This window comes from Papio anubis, chromosome 12 (assembly GCF_008728515.1).
Source record: "Papio anubis isolate 15944 chromosome 12, Panubis1.0, whole genome shotgun sequence".
NCBI lineage: Eukaryota > Metazoa > Chordata > Mammalia > Primates > Cercopithecidae > Papio > Papio anubis.
In genome coordinates, this window is record NC_044987.1 from 61,648,379 (window position 1) to 61,666,993 (window position 18,615).

Sequence of the window (18,615 nt, forward strand, 5' to 3'; positions counted from 1 at the left end):
CAGCTCCCCGCTCCTCATCCTCTCAGCACAGCTAGTTGGAGCTCTGGGAGAGATGGACAGAGGCCTGTGATCTTCCCATCCCCAAGATTCCAGGACTCCCAGGTTCCATGCAGATAATCCCATTTCTGATAAATGAGAGCCCCTCCTCTGAGCCAAGCATTTCTCCCCCTCATCTAATTTGCCCTGAGGCTAGCCTGGGGCAGTAGTAGTCTTGTCTGCATGTTACAAACAAAGAAACTGAGGCTGAGCGAGGTAATGTTATTTGCCTAAGGTCATGCCACAGCTGAGGCAAGAGTGGAACCATGCCAGCCTGGCTCCAGAGCCCCTGCCCCTCTCCGCATGGGCTCGCATCTTAGTCAACACTGTGGCCTTTAACCCCATCCATAACTCTTTGAAGGCCTGGAGGACGCCGTGTTCTTATCATCTTATTCTTGTTTGATGGATGAGAAAGCCGAGGCCCACAAAGGGGAGTGGCTTGCCAAGGTCACCCAGCAGGTCTGGAGCCAGAATCCCTGGGGATGACTGGGTCACTCCAGGAGGCTGGGACTCAACTACAGGTGTTTGCTGAACTTCTGCCCCCCTTTCCCCCTCCCCTCTCCTGCCCCAGCCTGCTCTGGACCTGTCCCCAGAGCTGGGAAAGCCAGCTGCCCCCTGGACATGCCCGGTGCTCCTGATCCCAGGGTGGGGGTGGGACTCCACCTAGCTATCTACCTGATTCATTTCCTCCTCCTCATCTCCCTTCCCCTTCCCCGGGTCCAGAGGTCCCTGGCAGCCACTGTGGCTCAGGGCCCAGTAGTTGGAGCCAGGACAAAGGGATAGGGGCTGTTGGAGGCCACCTCCACCCCTTCCCTCCCTCCTGGCCTCCAGCCTGACCGGGCCCCAGGGCTGCACTGTGCTCTGAATACTGGAGAGGAGGCAGATACCACCTCCTGAGAGTTCAGACCCTGTCCCAGGGACAGATGCTGAACATGGATCCTGGGTACAAGGCAGGAGGCAGCTTGGAGGCTGAACTCAGGTCTCTCAAAGCCCAGGTTAGCTTCCCCATGGCACCTGTATTGGTGTGAGAAACGGGAGACCAAGAGCTTCTGTCAGTCATTCAACCAGGGCCAGCTGGGGTCCAGTCCTGGCTGTTGCATGTGACCTTGGGCACATTCCTGCCCCTCTCTGGGCTGCTTGCCCATCTGTGCAATTGGTCCCTCTTGGCTCCAAGAGTCTCTGAACTCAGCACCCGGGCTGGGGCCCTGGGGGAGAGATTAGGAGCAGGCAGACAGCAGAGGACGTGGCCTGTGAGGCCCTGGCCTGGGTATACACATGCTGTGTTCTCCTGAGGCCTGCCGCGTGAGAGGCAGGGGAGACCTGCGTATCTCCTCAGTGGTCTTCAGACCCTGGTGAAGAGAGGACAGACAGTTCCAGGTGACCTTCCACCCACTGCACAGGCAGCCTGGGGGCAGGAATGAGGCCTGAGAGGAGCCTGGGCCCATGACAGGAGAGACCTGACCCTGGAGCAGGTGTGGGAGGGGGTGTGGCTGAGAGCCTGAGGCTCTGCTGGCCGCAGGAAGCTGGGCAGTGGGGACCTGTCTCCTCTGACTTCCTGTCCTGCTGCTCCTCCCCTTCCCCTTTGGGAAAAGCTCTGGTGGCCCCTCCCAGCCCTGTCTCACTGTCCACCTACCCCACACCACAGGCCACCTGGGTTCCAGACTCCAAAGCCAGTGCTCAGCTCGTGAACCCTCAGCCCCTCACCCTCTCACCTGGTGAAATGCCAGATGGCTCAGGGGTCTCCAAGGCCCTTTCCACCCTTACCAGTCTCAGGGACTCAAAAGGGTCATGGGGAAGGTGGGGTCAGGGCTGTGTGTGGGACAGGTCTCCTTAATCCCATCAAGCAGATGTGGAAACTGAGGCTCAAGGCAGGTTCACTTGTGCACAGCCAAACAGCCAGACATGGCTGAAGCTAGATCAGGACCTAGGTCCTTGACTCGCCAAGGCTGAGATCTCGCAACTCCCTTGGACCGGATTATTAACGTGATTGGACTCATGGGTCTCCCTGTGCTGTGTCACTGTGGGAGGGCACCTTAGAGGGGACCCAGCTGGGCAAGAGTCCAGTGCTCACTGTGTGACTTTGGGGGTCATTTCACCTTTCTGGGTCAGTCTTCTTATTGGCAGTGGCAGGGGCACGAGTTCATCTAGTTTTAGGGCCTTGGACTGGGTCAGTTCAGGCTCTAGCTTGGCTCTGCCTGCTATGGGGCACAGTTTCCCCGTACAGGAAGTTGCTGGGCAGGTGGTCTGTAGAGGCTGTCCTAACCTTAGGGGAGGCTGCCCTGCTGGAGACAGAGTGAGGATGGTGGCTGAGGTCTTGCCAGTCTGTGCCATCAGAGAGGTCCCTAGAAGGGGATCCTGAATCCGGGGTTAGGCCCTGAGCTGCCTGGTTCCAGCTCCGACTTGGCATGGGGGGAACTGGAAGAAGTAGTTCCAGAGCTGTCCTCAGGGAACAGGCTCCCAGAGAGCATGACCCCAGTTAGTTAGTGTCTAGACTTTGGGTTGGAGGTGCCCAGAGAAGGGAAAGATCAGAGGTGGCTGGAGGTGTGAGGGAAGTCTTCCTGGAGGAGGTGCCTGGGTTGGGCTGAGGATGCTGGGGAAAGAGCACCAGGATCCAGAGTCCTGGCTGTGTGCCCCTGGGCAAGTTGTCTATGCCTGGGATTCAGCTTCCTTATCTGCCCTGCCTGTCTTCAGAGACTTCATTCATTCACACATTCAGCAAGCATCCATCATTAGCCTCTTTCTGCTTGGCTCTGTGCTGGAGGTGGGGGACAGAGAGGGCAATCAGATCCAAGCCCTGCCCTCAAGGAGCCCCCAGCTGGGTGCTGAAACACACACTTGTCACAGGAGCTCTGGAAATCTAGAGAGGGCATCTGAATTAGCCTTAGGAGTCAGGGAAGGAACTGCACAGAGGAATGTTCAGGTGATCCTTTTGGAATTGGGTGGGGAGTGAAGATTACAAATTTGATCACATTGGAAGCATTCCATACAGAGCAGCAGCTGTGCAAAGGCCCAGAGGCGGATCATGGGGTGCTGTGCAAAGGCCCAGAGGCGGATCATTTGGAGAATGGGAGGTGGTTCAGTGTGGGCTCGGAACTCAGGGGGCTGGAGGTGATTAGAGAGCTAGACCAAGGCCCCATGCCTTGAGTCTTAGAGGCTCTGGGGTGCCAGGGGAGGGTCTTAGACAGGGAAGCTGGTAAGAGGGCGCTGCTGCTCTATTTGTCTGGGCAGAGGTGCGGAGGCCCACCTTAAAGCCAGGTTGTGGGGAATGGAGCAAAGGATGGAATCCAGAGAGCCTTAGGAGTGATCATGGACAGGATATAATGGTTACAGCATAACTCTTTGCGATGTGCGCACTGTGAAGTGTTGTGCAGGCTGGGATGCAGGACGGCACGGATGTACAGCCCCCTCAGTGCCTGCGCTAGGCAGGAACCCTTATGAGCCGGAGTGGAGTGGAGGGTGCCTCCAGGCTGTGTCCCTGCTGGGACTAGAGGAGCCCTCAGCCCCCAGGCTGGCTCTGTGCTCTCCACACCCAGCTCCCCAGGCTCCGGCTTTTAAACTTTAAAGAGCCCCAGCTCAGTTTCCAGCCGAGAGTCTTTAAAGTTTCAGGAGATGAGAGAAAGGGAGTCCTGGAGACAGATGGGTTTTCTTTCTTCCCCCGCATCTCCATGCCTGGCCGGGCCACCTGGAGCCAGGGCTGTGGGTGCCATGACCCCAGTGCTCTGTGGGGCTCCGGGGCCTCGGCGGGGCTGTTCCAGCTTGTTCCCGAGGAGCAGGAGACCTGGCCTGGGTGCCAGGTTGCCACTGAGGATAGATGGGAATAGAAACCTTATTTCAACCCTGACCCCTCATCTTTGCCCCTGACTGGGCAGATGGTGGTGCTCTGGCAACAGGTGGGGGAAAGCAACTCAGACCACATGTCAGGCTTGAGACAGCACCCTCCTCGTGCCTCCCTTCATCCCCTCTGGCATGCTTGGACTGGCCTTGATGCCCTGGGGTCCCTGGAGACTCAAAAGCATGGGCAGCAGAGGGTCCCATGCCAATCACAGTAGATTCTTGTCACCTATCTTTGATTAAAGAGAGCCTGGGGCAGGTGGCACAGGGCAGCTGGAGCTATTCTCTGGGGCTTTAGCATAACCATTGCCTTCCTGCCCCTCAGCCTGGGCTCCCTGAAGGCAGGTACTTGCCACCTCTGATGCTTCTCTGGAATCCTATGTCCTGGGGCCAGTGAGCAATATCTGCACATATATACTGCCTCCTGCTGCCCAATAGGATATAGGGGGTGACTGCCACCTCTGCTCTCCCCTCTGGTGCCTGAGCCATTTACTCATCCTTGGGGTTTGTGTTACCACCTTCATCTGCCCCTGGCTTCCCGAGATCCCCTCCATCATCTCTTGCCCGTGCCTGCCATCTTTGGACCCTGCCAGAGTGGCTGGGGCCAGGTACTTTGCCAGGGAGGTGACGAGTCTTGAGGTAGAGGCCTGCCTGATAGCCAGAAGGATGGAGTTCCCTTGTGCGTCTCCACTTGCATACATGCATGCATTCATTCATTGCTTCAGTATGTTTATTGAGCACATACTATGTTCCAAGGATTGTGTCATATCTAGGAATTTAGGGGCAAACCACACAGATCAGACCCTGCTGTCATGGGTTTCACATCCTGAAGGGGTGACAAGCAAGATAGAAGCAAACAACTAAATAAGATACCAGATGATGGTTGTGCATAAGGATGAGATAATGTGATAGGGATTGAGGATTCTGTTGGAGCCTTCGCGTGTGGAGCTGAATTGTGGGTGACTGTGTGTGTGATGTGGCCCTTAGTCTGGCAGACGCTGAGCTCCTCAGGGGCAGGTGCTGGGTTTCCCGTCTCCCCCTTCCTACCCACCTGACAGCCCTGGGACAGGGACCTGACAGGGTCAGTCAATCTGTGTTGAAGGTATGTGCGCCTGTGCCTCTGAGTGTGAGACTCTATGTGTGTTTCTGTGTCTGGTGTTACTCTGTGTGTGTGAGTCACACCCCCTCACTGCAGAAGCAGAGTTGTCTGTGATCCAATTATGTCTCCTCAGCTGTCTCCTGGCAGCTCCTGCCCCTGGCTCAGCTCTGACTGTGCTGTGGTTTCCCCTTCTGAAGCTCCCTGTCCTGCCTCCAGGGGCCCCAGGGCATCAAGGCCAGTTCAAGCATGCCAGAGGGGATAGAGGGAGGCACCAAGAGGGGTGCAGCTGCCTCAAGCCTATCTCTGGGACTCAAGGTCTTCCCTTTGGGGTGTGTTTTCTATCTATCTCTGTTCCCCTGTCCCTTAATGGTTACTGGCAGTGTCCTTAATGTCTCTCCGGGTCACTTCGTTCCTGTGTCTTAAGGTTACTCTGTCCTTACTATCTCTACTGGTCATGTTGTTCCTGTCCCAGCTGTTTATTCACTCAACAAACCTCTTCTCATGCCTCCCACCCATCCTGCCAGCCACCTGGAGATACCAGATCTGGGTCCTGCTCTTAAGAGACTCGAGTCCTCATGGGGAGACATACGGAGACAGTGACAGCCTTTTGTGAGCAATGTGGGGACAGAGACATATACTGAGGCTGAGTGAGGCCAGTGACTGGCAGCATGGTAGGGGGATGGTACAGGGGCTTCTCCAGGAGGTGGTGTTTGGATGGGGGCCTCGGGGACCCAGCAGGATAAGGCAACAAACTGAGAAAGTCTTGGTGAGTTGGTCAGGGAGATAGGCTCCCCCTGTGGCAGGGGTTCAGGGCTAACAGTGAGGAAGAGAAGAGCCAGAACCAGGGTGGGGAGGACATTTTGGAGTTTAGATTTTATCCTGATGGCAGAGAAAGAGAGAGAGAGAGAGAGAGAGAGAGAGAAACAGACAGACAGACAGACAACAGAAGCTTTCAGGCTGGGAAGGGCCATTATCAGCTCTGGATTTTAAAAAGCTCCCTGGCCACAGGGGACAGAGTGGCCTGGAAGTCAGGAAGCCAGAGAAGAGGATGATGGCTACAGGGGTCCAAGCAAGGATGGTGAGGCCTATCTGGGCTGGTGAAGAGGAGCTTCTGGGAAGGTCGTGGCCGAGTGGAATCCAAGGGGCAGAGTTGGCTAGAGGTTGAGAGTAAGAGCATAAGGGACAAGTCCAGAACCATACCCCCTATGACAGCGCTGGGCACAGGGAGAACCATGCCCCCTATGGCAGCACCAGGCACAGGAAGAACCATGCCCACTATGGCTATGGCAGTGCTGGGCACAGGGAGAACTGTGCCTGCTATGGCAGCGCTGAGCATGGGGAGGGGGAGACGTCTATGGGCTGCCCAGGGTGTGGTGCTCCAGAGGCCGTTAGGGATGAAGCCTGGAACTGTACTGCAGAGCTCTGGGGGCGTCAGTCCACTGGTGGTCCGGGAAGCCCTGGGAGGCTTTTTCCCTCTTTGTCTTTGCCTGTCTTGATGTCTGGAAGTCAGCCCTGGCCTCTGTGTTGTCCCACTGGCCTCCCCTACCCCTTCCCTTTTCTTCTAGGCCCTCCACTCTCTGCCTCCCTTTCTCAGCTCTCCCTTCTCTGCCTGACTCCCCCTCGCCCCCTAGGATAGAAGTGGAGAGGTACAGGGCAGGAAGCCAGCCTCTGCGATGTCGTTGGAGCAGGACATTCATCACTGCTGCAGAGCTGGGCCTGCTGCTCTGGAGCCTGGAGGTGGAGGTGGGGGTGGAGGTCCAGGGAGGCTGCTGGGGACTAGGGAGGGAAGGGGGAAGGAGGCAGAGCAGGGATGAGTCACTCAGCCCTGGATGGAGAGTGGCAGAGAAGGCCTAGCTCAGTCTGCTCAGGGAGCTCTGTCTAGGTGAGACATGGTAACATTTCTACTCTCCACTACAGTCTCGGGGGCTCCACTTTTGGGGAGAAGATGAGTTGGAGGTAGCTGCTGCCAGATCCCCTTCACTTCACAGGAGAGGGCCATAGGGATTGTCTGGTCATTTTGCAGGTGGGAATACTGAGTTCAAAGATGGGGAAAGAAGACCCTGCATTGGGCCCACACCACTGTGCCCTGTGTCCTTCCAACCCCCACGCCAGCTCTAGGCAAGCCAGCCCCAACATCCCCCCAACTCCACACACACCCTCAAAAGCCCCAGCTTCCAGCATGGACCTGTCAGGGATTGTCCTCCTCTGGCCAGGTGCTGGCCCACCTGATTCCTTGGGTCCTACACAAAACAGAGCCTCATTCTCGGGGAATAGTCTCAGGGATGGACTTTTGATCGTGCTGGGTTCCAACCTGGTTCCTCCACTTCACTTTTCTGAGCCACCGTTTACCAATGGGCGTAATTGTCCCTCCTCCCAGGTAGTTCAGAGGATGGAATTCAGTGAATTTATTATACCAACCTCCTAGCACAGAGCCCGGCACAGAGCCACACATCATCCACATTTGCTGAGAATGGATGAATGAATGAACAGGTCCCTAAAGGACAGTTCCATTTCCCACCTTTGTCCTTGTTCACCCGGGTTACCTTGTGGCACTGAGTTGATCTCTCTCCTTCCCCCAACCAGTCCAGGCCATTTATAGTTCTCAGGCCATCACCTCTTCCGGGAGCCCCTTCCCCCTGCCTTTCATCTGGGTGCCGTCTCTTCTCCTGGTCATCTTTTAGGGCCCAGCTTAGATACCCCTTCCTCTACCTGCATTTCTGGCTTCCCTTTGTCCCTTCCTTGAACCTAAAGAGTTGTCATTGTCAGTGCCTGCAAGCCCTGCCAGACAACGCAGTGTTCCCAGGTTAACTCAGCATCAGACGGGTAGTCTCAGACCCCAACCAGCTGAGTCACAGCTTTCAGGTCTGGGGAGCAAGGACTTGGGGTTCTGGGCAATGCTTTTAATTAGGAAGAAAAAAAAGTAAGGCTGGGTGTGGTGGCTCACGCCTGTAATCCCAACACTTTGGGAGGTTGAAGCAGGTGGATCACTTGAGACCAGGAGTTCGAGACCATTCTGGCGAACATAGTGAAGCCCCATCTCTACTAAAAATACAAAAATTAGCTGGGCACGCTGGCACACGCCTGTAATCCCAGCTACTCAGGAGGCTGAGGTACGAGAATCCTTGAGCCTGGGAGGCAGAGGTTGCAGTGAGCCGAGATAGTGCCACTGCACTCCAGCCTGGGTGACAAAGCCAAACTCTGTCTCAAAAAAAAATAATTTTCTTAAAAAGTGATTTTTATCTCTTGTATAAACGATATTGTAGCACCAGTAATAAGAATCCAAAAAAGAAAAATAAATATAAATCACCCGGAGCCTCAGTTCCCTGAGTAGAACTTTTCCTTGGTTCCTTCCAGCTCTCATTCAAAGGTGTAGAGTTTGTTCATAGTTTAAACCATGGCACAGGTACTAGTTTGTATCCCGTTTTATTCATTTAATCTTGCTCTGTAGAAGTTTCTCATATTGGCCGGGTGTGGTGGCTCATGCCTGCAATCCCAGCACTTTGGGAGGCCGAGATGAGCGGATCACGAGGTCAGGAGATGGAGACCATCCTGGCTAACACGGTGAAACCCTGTCTCTACTGAAAATACAAAAAATTAGCTGGGCGTGGTGGCGGGCGCCTGTGGTCCCAGCTACTCTGGAGGCTGAGGCAGGAGAATGGCATGAACCCGGGAGGCGGAGCTTGCAGTGAGCCAAGATTGCGCCACCGCACTCCAGCCTGGGCGACGAGCGAGACTCCGTCTCAAAAAAAAAAAAAAAAATTTCTCATATTGCTACAGAATTATTAATTCAGGAACATTTCTGGCAGCTGCTCCCCATAGACCTGTCTGGGTTCTGAAGGTGCAGAGCTAGCTCAGTGGCCGCCCCTGCTCGGGGGAACCCTCCGCCCTCCGTGGTGTGCAGTCATCATTAGGGTGATGTGTCACTCTTACCCAAACTGGGGCTGCTGGTGGTGGTATTCAGGTTGTTCTCCAGTATAATTTGGTAATTGCAGATTCAATAATATACTCATGAATATTGTAACATAACATTTTTTCTTATTTTATATTTTTTTCCTGAGTATAAATTTGTAGTCCTGGGATTTTGGGAACTGAATTGAAAAATACATTTTTGGTGGGGTGCAGTCACACCTGCAATCCCAGCACTTTGAGAGGCTGAGGTGGGAGGATCACTTAAGCCCAGAAATTTGAAACCAGCTCGGGCAACATGATGAAACCCCATCTCTACAAAAAATACAAAAATAAGCCAGGCGTGGTGGTGCACACCTGTAGTCCCAGCTCCTGGGACAGTGAACTGTGATCACTGCAGTGAACCAAGAAAGAAAGAAAGATAAATTTCTTTTTAAATCATTTTTATGATTTAAAAAGTATTTGCCAAATTATTTTCTAGAATAATGGAACCAATTTTTGCTGCCCCTGTGTAACAGTTTTACCATATCTTCATAAGCAGTGAGTACCTGATAAGCAGTGAGTATTTTATATATTTTTGGTAATTTACTGAGCATAAATTGGTACCTCAGTACAATTTTACTTTACTTTTCTTTGACTGTCAGGACTATTAAAGATCTTAAAGCAAGTCCCAGAATCTCCCCTGAACCTGTCTCTTGGTATTTCTGAAGGCTCATGCCTCCACCCCCCAGCCCTTTACCCCTTTTTAAGAGGATGATGGCAGAAGTAGTAATAGTAGTTGTCCTTGTGTTATAGAGATCTACAAGAGTTCAGGGATTTTCATGGCTGCACCTCCTTGGGAATTATACAGATGCACGGAGGGCCACGGACCCGGGCTCCAGCATTCTAAAAGTCAGAGAAGCCCACACAGGCTCAGCCTCTTTGTTGGCTTACCTGCCTATCCCTCCATTCAGGAACAGCTCCTTACTGAGCGCTTGCTATAGGCCAGGCCCCCTGCAAGGCATGGAGGATGCCAAGATGAGCAAGGGGCCACAGCATTACAGGCAAATGAATGCATGACAATGCGAGCTGAGAAGGGAGCTGCTGGGGGTCTAGGAGACAAGGAAGGGTGGCCTCCAGCCCATCCTGGAGAGTTTAGGGATAGGGCAGGCTGCCTGGACAGGGAGCAGCCGGGCTGAAGTTTGAAGACATATTGAAGACATAATAGGAAGGGAGCCAGTGAGAGAAAGTCCTGGGAAAGCATTCTGGGCAGCGCTGGAGGAGGAGGTGCCTCAGCACCCCTCATGACAGCACTGAGCAGACCTCTCTCCTTCCCCTCTTCCCCTGAACCCTCAGGTCTGTGCCCTGGAACAGCTCTTGGGATTTTTTGGGGGCCAGGGGGAGTGTAAAGTGAAGGGTCTTGGGGGTCTTCATTTTGGGGACCCCAGAAACCCAGAGGCAAGGGGCAGGTGCTCCATTAGCTTGGCCTGATGCTTGCCTTGTGGGAACCTCAGGGAAGGGCACAGTGGAGGGCCCTGAAGCCAGCAGGTGGTGAGTGGGTCCTGGGAGGAGAAGCGGGAACAGAAAGGGCAGAGGGGCACTGGCGCTGGGGCTTGGACCTGCTGTGTGCTGTGGGCCGGGCTTTGCATCTCTCAGAGCCTCCTCTCCTGGTCCAGCATGGTGAGGGCAGGGCCTGGCTGTGGGCTGTGAGGGTGAAGGGGGCATCTGTGCGGGGCCCTGGTGTGAGAGAGCTGCCCACCCCCTCCCTGTGCACTCATGCTGTGGAGGAATTTTGGCATTTTTCTTATTTTAAACTTTGTTCCTTGTTGTCCCTGTATGTCCTGTCCTTTGGGGGTTAGTGGGAGGTGTTCCCCCAGGGCAGGGCCTGAGAAATCAGGGAAAGTTGCTGGGGCCTGGGGCTGGAGGAGGGGCAGCTACTGCCAAGGGCTTTAGGGACCAGTCTCATCTAATCCTTACAGGATCACTCTGAGGAAAGGATTATCCCTGCTTGACAGATGAGATGCGGGGGCTCAGAATCCTTTGCCCAAGCCAAGTCCACACAGCTGGGACATGGCAGGGCAGAGGTCTGTCTGACACAGATGGACCAGCACTGCTGTATGAACTCTGAGCCTGCAGGCAACAGGGGCTTCAGGTTTGGAGCCCCAGCACTGGGTTCTGGAAAATCTAGAGCTTGGGTCAGGAACTTTGGAGGAAGAATCTGTGGGCTCTACCTCCCTGGTCAGCAAGGCCTCAGTCCAGAGCACTGCATTATAACCATCAACTAAGGCAGCCTCCAGTTGCCAAGGTGTTTTGTTTTAGCTGGGCCAGTCCTGCCCCTTGGTGAAGGTAGCAGAAAGTCTTGACACTGTAGGGTCAGTCACACCTGGACTCTGGTTCTCTGCTTCACTACTGTTAGCTGTGTGGATTGTACCTCCCTGGGCCTCAGTTTCAGCATCTGTAAAATGGGGGCAATGCTTCTCTCTGGGGTGTTGAAAGGGTCAGAGGCAATATCTGCAAAGGATGCAGCTCTGTGCCCTTGACAGCTGGCAGAGGTGGTTTGAGCTAAATTTCAGCCCCTGTGGGGTCCATGGTCCAGGTGCTCCTGTCTCCTTTGCAGGGTGCTGAATGGTCAGTGATTTGGAGCAATGGTAATGGTTATTGAGGTTGGGACTATTGTTCAGGGCTGTGATTGATTTGATACTTTGTGCTCCACCCCATCAGGAACTCTTCCTCTCATTTGAATATGGTTCTGTTGGGAAAGGGTGATTTGCTTAACAGTTACTCCTGTCACAAAACTATCTGCTGAAATGCAGTGTATGGAGAAGTTAGCACAGGCTGTAGGATATTTCAGAGCCCAGCTGAAGCCAGGTTTCCCCAATGGTCACCTGAAGGGTTCTGAGTGAATAGATCATTTCCTGGGTTCCTAGGACTTTGGGATAATCTGTGTGCCCCACATATTCCATGGGCAAGGATATTGGCGTCCTGCTATGTAAGGTCTTGGAGGGAGGACTAGCCTTGGGTCTACCTGTCTGTGTGTCTGTTTGCTTGTAACTGCCTGGGCCTTTGGCTCTCAAGGCCAGGACACAGCTCCATGGAGAGGACCTGAGTTCCTTTCCCATCTCAGGTCAACCATCTCCCTGGGTCTTGGGAGAGACTGCTGCCCCTCCCTGGAGTGGAGAGTCCACCTTCTCTAATGCTCAGCACTGGCAAGGCATCCCAGAGAACACAGGCAGGGGGTGGGAGAGAGGTGAGGGGTAGAGTGAGACACAGCTTGGGCACTGGACCCTGGACTGTACTTGTTTGTTTAACCCTCCAGGCCTTTGCACCACTGGTCCCCCTGCTGAAATGCACTTCCCTGCCCCTCAGTGGCTCAGGGCCTTATCCTTTTGGGCTTAGGCGCACTCTACCATGCAGTTCATGTGCATTCCCCTCTCCTAGCCCTGCTCATGCTATCTTGAGATTTTGTGTCCCTGTCCCTTACCACTCTACTTGGCGGGACCTCTTTGGGGCAGGGCTCAGGTCCAGTTCACCTCCAGTCTCCCACCACCCAGTTGCACACAGGTCTGGCACACAGCAGGCTTCAGAGAATGGTGAAAGGATGAATGGAAGGGCAGGGCAGGGTGAGGCGTGGGAGGCACCCAGGGTGCACAGTATCAGCAGACACCTGCAAGTGCAGCCTAGTCCTGGCCATGTGGAAGGGTGCATGGCTACTCACGGAAACCCGCTGGAGTAATAATAGCTACTTTTTTTTTTTTTTTTTTTTTTTTTTTTTTAAAGACTAGTCAAATGCAGTAGTGAGAAGGGGGAAAACAGTAGAACAAGGAGTTCGATCTGTAACTTGCTGTGAATAATCAATTGAGATCACTCACTACATTTGAGTACCAGCCAATAGCTACTTTTCTTTTCTTTTTTTTTTTTTTTTTTTGAGACAGTCTCACTCTGTCACCCAGGCTGGAGTGCAGTGATGCAATCTCAGCTTACTGAAGCCTCCTCCTTCTGGGTTTAAGTGATTCTCATGTCTCAGCCTTCCGAGTAGCTGGGATTACAGGTGTGTGCCACCACGCCTGGCTAATTTTTTTTTTTTTTTTTTTTTTGTATTTTTAGTAGAGACAGGTTTTCACCATGTTGGTCAGGCTGGTCTCGAACTCCTGACCTCAAATGATCTGCCCGCCTTGGCCTCCCAAAGTGCTGGGATTACAGGTGTGAACCACTGTGCCCGGCCTATTTTTGAGTATTTACTGTGCGCTAGGCATATTACATGTGTTATCTCATTTAATCACAACATCCCCACAAGATAGCTGCTATTATTATTTCCATTTTTCACATGAGGAAATGAAGACTCCTAAGCGTTAACTCTCGTGCCCAGGAGATAGAGCTGGGATTGAGCCTGGGATTGCCAGCCTCAAAGCCTGTGTGGGTCTTTCCTGCTCCTTGCTTGTCCAGTCCCTTCTGACCATGGCTTCATGGGAATTGGGGAGCTGTGGAGTGTAGTGCTGGCCCCAGGGGTTCTGGGCAATCCTGGTTTTTCACCTTGAGAACTTGAGGGGGTTTGGAGAGTGGAGTGCTGGGGACATAGCCTGTAGTTTCTCTGGCGTCACTTGCTCCCCTGGCCTCAGTTTTCTTTTCTTTTCTTTTCTTTTTTTTGTTTTTGAGACAGAGTTCCGCTGTTGTTGCCCAGGCTGGAGTGCAGTGGCGCAATTTCAGCTCACCGCCTCCTGGGTTCAAGCGATTCTCCTGCCTCAGCCTCCTGAGTAGCTGGGATTACAAGCATGTGCTACTACCCCGGCTGTTTTTGTATTTTTAGTAGAGACAGGGTTTCTTCATGTTGGTCAGGCTGGTCTTGAACTCCCGACCTCAGGTGATCTGCCTGCCTTGGCCTCCCAAAGTATTGGGATTACAGGCGTGAGCCACTGCGCCCGGCTGGTCTCAGTTTTCTCAACTGTAATACCACTGAATGTCGGGGTCCCTGCTGTCACCAGGTTTTAAACGCACTCAAGCCCAGCATGGCTCCTTGGTGGAGCAACCTCCCTTGGGTTCCTGTTTCCCGGGGGAGTTTATCAGCGGGGGGGCGAGCCAAGATGGCCTACCAGGCAACACCTGACGGGCAACACCTGGTGTGGACACTCACTCACCCAGGGCCTAATAGCTGTGGGCCCGCCCACCTGGTGCTCTCCAGAGACTCAGCCCTACCCCACCACCTGTCCCTTCCCAAGCCTCTTAGAATTACACCTTTGGGGCGTGGCCACCACCACCAGCAGGAACAATGATGGATGTAATTTCTTCTGCTTAGCGCAGCAGTGCTGCCTGCTGGGGGCTGTGGAAAAGGCACGAGCCAGGCCGGGGGGAGGGGGGACGCCTGTGGACACTTGCCTGACCCCCACGACCCGGCCTGCCTCAGTTTCTTCACCTGTGCTGCCACAGCAAAGGTTCTTACCCTCTGGGCAGCAGCCTTCCTCCACAAGAGTCTGCCACTAGCCTGGGAAACCTTTGAAGTTTCTCTTTATAAGATAAAGTGCTACTCAGAGTTTACACTGAGCAACTAGTCTGTTTCGTCGCTCTGCATGCTCCGCCCACTGTCCTCTGTCCCAGAGGTGGGTCTTTGGCCTATGGAGCCACCACAGCCCTGCTCTGGAAGGAAGATGGGGCAGCATGGGTCCCTTCACAGTGTGCATTCAGCTGCTTTGCAGCTGGGCCTTGGGGGCACTGAGCCTGGCTGGGGAAGAGGCAGTCCCAGGTTGGATTCTAACCCAGGAAGCAGAGTTTTGTTGTCACTGCCCCTCCATACACTCATGGTCCAGGATACCATGTTTGAAGATTTGCAAAGCCAACTAGCATCCAGATTTGGATTTAGAGAAATTCTGGTTTCCTCAGAAGCCACGCTTGAGTGCTCTTTGATGGTTAAGAGGACAGGAAGATCCGATTTTGAGTCCCTGCTGGGCTGCTTTCAGGCTCTATGATCTGGGCAAGTTGCTGAATCTCCGAAGCTTCAGTTTTCTATGGTGCAGTGCAGGAATGATAACAGCGACCATCAGCTAGGTTTGGGGTGAAGAATGAGCACGTGTTGAATGTCTGGGGCAGTGCCTGGAGCTCCCTGTGGCCGCTGAGGAGGCTGTTTGGATGCTAGTGATGATGCCGGATCCGGCCTCTGTCTTCTTCAACCCCTTTTCTCACCATCACGTTCCTCCCATCACTCTGTTCCTTCATTCATTCACTCAGTTACTCACATCTCATTAGTGTCCTCAGGCTAATGTAGTTCTTTCTGTGACTCTCATGATCCTGACACTTACAGGCCAATTATTTTGTAAAATGAGACAAGCCCTCATTCTGGGTTTGTCTGAGGTTCCTTTGTGATTCTATTTATGTTATGTCTCTGTGGCAGAGGTAGCACAGAAGTGATATCTGTATTCCCCTTACTGCGTCCTACCAGGCAACACCTGATGGCAACTTGTCCTGTGATTCATGATATTCCCTTTGATCACTTGATTAAGGTGCTATCTGCCAGGCTTCTCTACTATGAAGTGACTCATTTTCCCTTTGTAATTAATAAGTATTTTGATGGGAAGTTACTTTGAAACTATGTAAATCCCCCATTCCTCATCAAACATTCCATTTATTTGTTTATTCATACTTGTATAGACTATGATTTCCTGTTTTAGTCAATGGAATATCATCGGTTATGGTCATTATTGAGTTTAATACACAGCTTATCTCAGGTTGAGCCCGTGGTAGGGTGACCAACTGTCCTAGCTTGCCTGGGACTGAGGGATTTCCCAGGATGTGAGACTTTGCAGTGGTAAAACTGGGGAAGTCCTGGGTAAACCTTGAAGAGTTGGCCACTCTGCCAGGGGCAGAGCCCTTCAAGCTGGTTCCGGTGTCCAAAATCTCTATCAGTAAGTATGTGCTTACTTCCTGGCACAAGAAGATGTTCCATGCTCATCTTATACTTTCTCTGACCGAGCCCTGGAATCACCTGTTTTTCCAAGAAGACCTAGACCCAGGGACCTTTTGAGTCATAGGCTATACCACACCGTGGAGACTGAGCCAGATGGAACTCATTCACTGCCCACAGGCCACACTCTCACCTCCCTCTGCACCTTGGCTGGCTGTTCTGTCTGCCAGGGGCACTTGGCAAACATCTACCTCCTGCACTGAGATTCTCCATGAAGCCTAATCCTCCTACCCAGCCCGTGGAGATGATCTCCTTCTTATGCCCCCACTGAGCACTTTAGGGCACCTCCCCATTTCCAAGGTGGGCTCCTCCTTTCACTGCAGACCTCTCAAAGACAGGCCTCCGACTCATCTCTGACTCTTCCAGGCTCAGCACAGGGCCGGAGCTGGGGGCTGCTGATTAAATGGTTGGATCTAGTCCTGCCCCATTATACAGCAGAAAGGTAAATGGGGTAGAGAGGGAAGGTGAATTGTTTAGGGTCACACAAACAGTATTGCAGTCTCGAGTCTGTCCTTGAACCTTGGTTTCCTAATTCTATAATGGGGCCAATATCCCAGAGCGCTGCTGTAAGACTAAAATAATATGTATAAAACACTTAGTATAGTACCTGGCACATGATGGGGGTACCTGTCAGTATTGCTGGGGGACCTTTTGAAATTGTTTTCATTATTTCAGAAGCAGTACTATACATGTTAGATAATAAGAAATACAGACAAGTGGCCAGGCACGGTGACTCATGCCTATAATCCGAGCACTTTGGGAGGCCGAGGCAGGTGGATCACCTGAGGTCAGGAGTTTGAGACCAGCCTGGCCAACATGGTGAAACCCTGTCTGTACTAAAAATACAAAAATTAGCTGGGCGTGATGGCAGGTGCCTATAATCCTAGCTGCTCAGGAGGCTGAGGCAGAAGAATCACTTGAACCCGGGAGGCGGAGGTTGCGGTGAACCAAGATCGCCCCATTGCACTCCAGCCTGGGCAACAAAAGCGAAACTCCGTCTTAAAAAAAGAAAAAAGAAAAAAAGAAAAGAAAAAGAAAAAGAAATACAGATAAGCAAAATGAAACCATCACATTCCTATCATTTAGAGATCTCCACTGTTAACACCTTAGCAATTGTGCCTCCTGAGCTTCCTCTATGCATATATTTTTTTCCCCCAGTTGGGTTATGCTGCCTTTTTTTTTTTTTTTTTTTTTTGAGATGCAATCTTGCTCTGTCACCCAGGCTGGAGTGCAACAGCATGATCTCGGCTCATTGACACCTCCACCTCCCTGGTTCAGGCGATTCTCCTGCCTCAGCCTCCTGAGTAGCTGGGATTACAGTTGTGTGCCACCACGCCCAGCTAATTTTTGTATTTTTAGTAGAGATGGGGTTTCACCATGTTGGCCAGGCTGGTCTCAAACTCCTGACCCCAAATGATCTGCCTGTCTCAGCCTCCCAAAGTGCTGGGATTACAGTTATGAGCCACTGTGCCTGACCTATTTTGTAACCTTTTTTTAGGCAGCAGTTTCTACCATTTTGTTTCAGTGCACCTGATACTCTGATCACGTTCACATTTCTCCAGTTGTCCCAAAAATCCCCTTTATAGATGCTGCGTCTAAATCAGTTTGCAATCCAGAGACACACTTTACATGTGGTTGTTATCTCCTGCAAGTCAGTCCCACCAAGCCCCTTCGTTGACGTTGACTGGTAGAAGAGCTTGGGCCAGTAGCCCCACAGAATGATTCACTATCTGGCTCTGTCTGGCTGCATTCTCATGTGGTGTCACTTAGCTCGTTCCTCTGTCCTCTGTATTTTCTGTAAACTGAAGTTATATCCAAGGCTTGATGGGTTTCTTGGTGCCTAGCCAGCCGGCATTGGTGTGTCCTTCCTGTGGCATCCCACCACCATTAATGGGGCTAAGGCCTATTCTGGGATGAGGGGGAAGACAATGTGACCTCTCCCTCATATGTTTGCTTGTCTCCTCTTGTGAGTGGAAAGTATTATGTGAGGGTTCTCTTGGCACTGTCTAAATGCCATTTCTGGGAGATCTTTTTAAACTAAACAAGAAAACTTGTCCATTTGCTGAGAGGAACTTGATCTTGGGGATAGGGCACTTGAGGAAAAAAAAAAAATCACACAACAAGGACATTGAGTTTCATCTCACTGAGTGCAAACCTAGGGAAACCTGTTCTGTTTTTACTTGCTTTCCAGATATGTGATCTGGGTTAAATCCTAGCTCTGTTACTTACCAGCTGAGTGACATTGGGCGAGTTACTTAACCTCTTTGAACCTCAAGTTCCTCCTTGAATTTCTTATCTGGCAGAGTTGTTGTGGGGGGGTTAAATAAAACAAGGTGCCCTTGGCCATCTTCTACCCGGATGGAAAGCTCTTTGAGGGCAAGGCTAATACATAGTAAGAAATCCAGGCTGGGCGCAGTGGCTCATGCCTGTAATCCCAGCACTTTGGGAGGCCGACGCGGGCGGATCACGAGGTCAGGAGTTAGAGACCAGCCTGGCCAACATGGTGAAACCCCGTCTCTACTAAAAATACAAAAAATTAGCCAGGAGTGGTGGCGGGTGCCTGTAATCCCAGCTACTCGGGAGCCCGAGGCAGGAGAATCCTTTGAAACCGGAAGGCAGAGGTTGCAGTGAGCTGAGATCACGCCACTGTACTCCAGCCTGAGCAACAAGAGCAAAACTCCATCTCAATGAAAGAAAGAAAGAGAGAGGTCAGGGCAGGGCAGGGCAGGGGAGGGCAGGGCAGGGGAGGGGAAGGGAGGGGAGGGGAGGGGAGAGAAATCCAGGCCGGGCGTGGTGGCTGACACCTGTAACCCCA

At 52.4% G+C, this 18,615-nt stretch overlaps 1 protein-coding gene across 5 annotated transcripts in view; it reads left to right on the forward strand.

The window, feature by feature from the left end:
• The window catches only part of STARD10 (StAR related lipid transfer domain containing 10), a 40,245-nt gene that overhangs the window by 14,670 nt on the left and 6,960 nt on the right, over positions 1 to 18,615 (forward strand). The window lies entirely within an intron of this gene.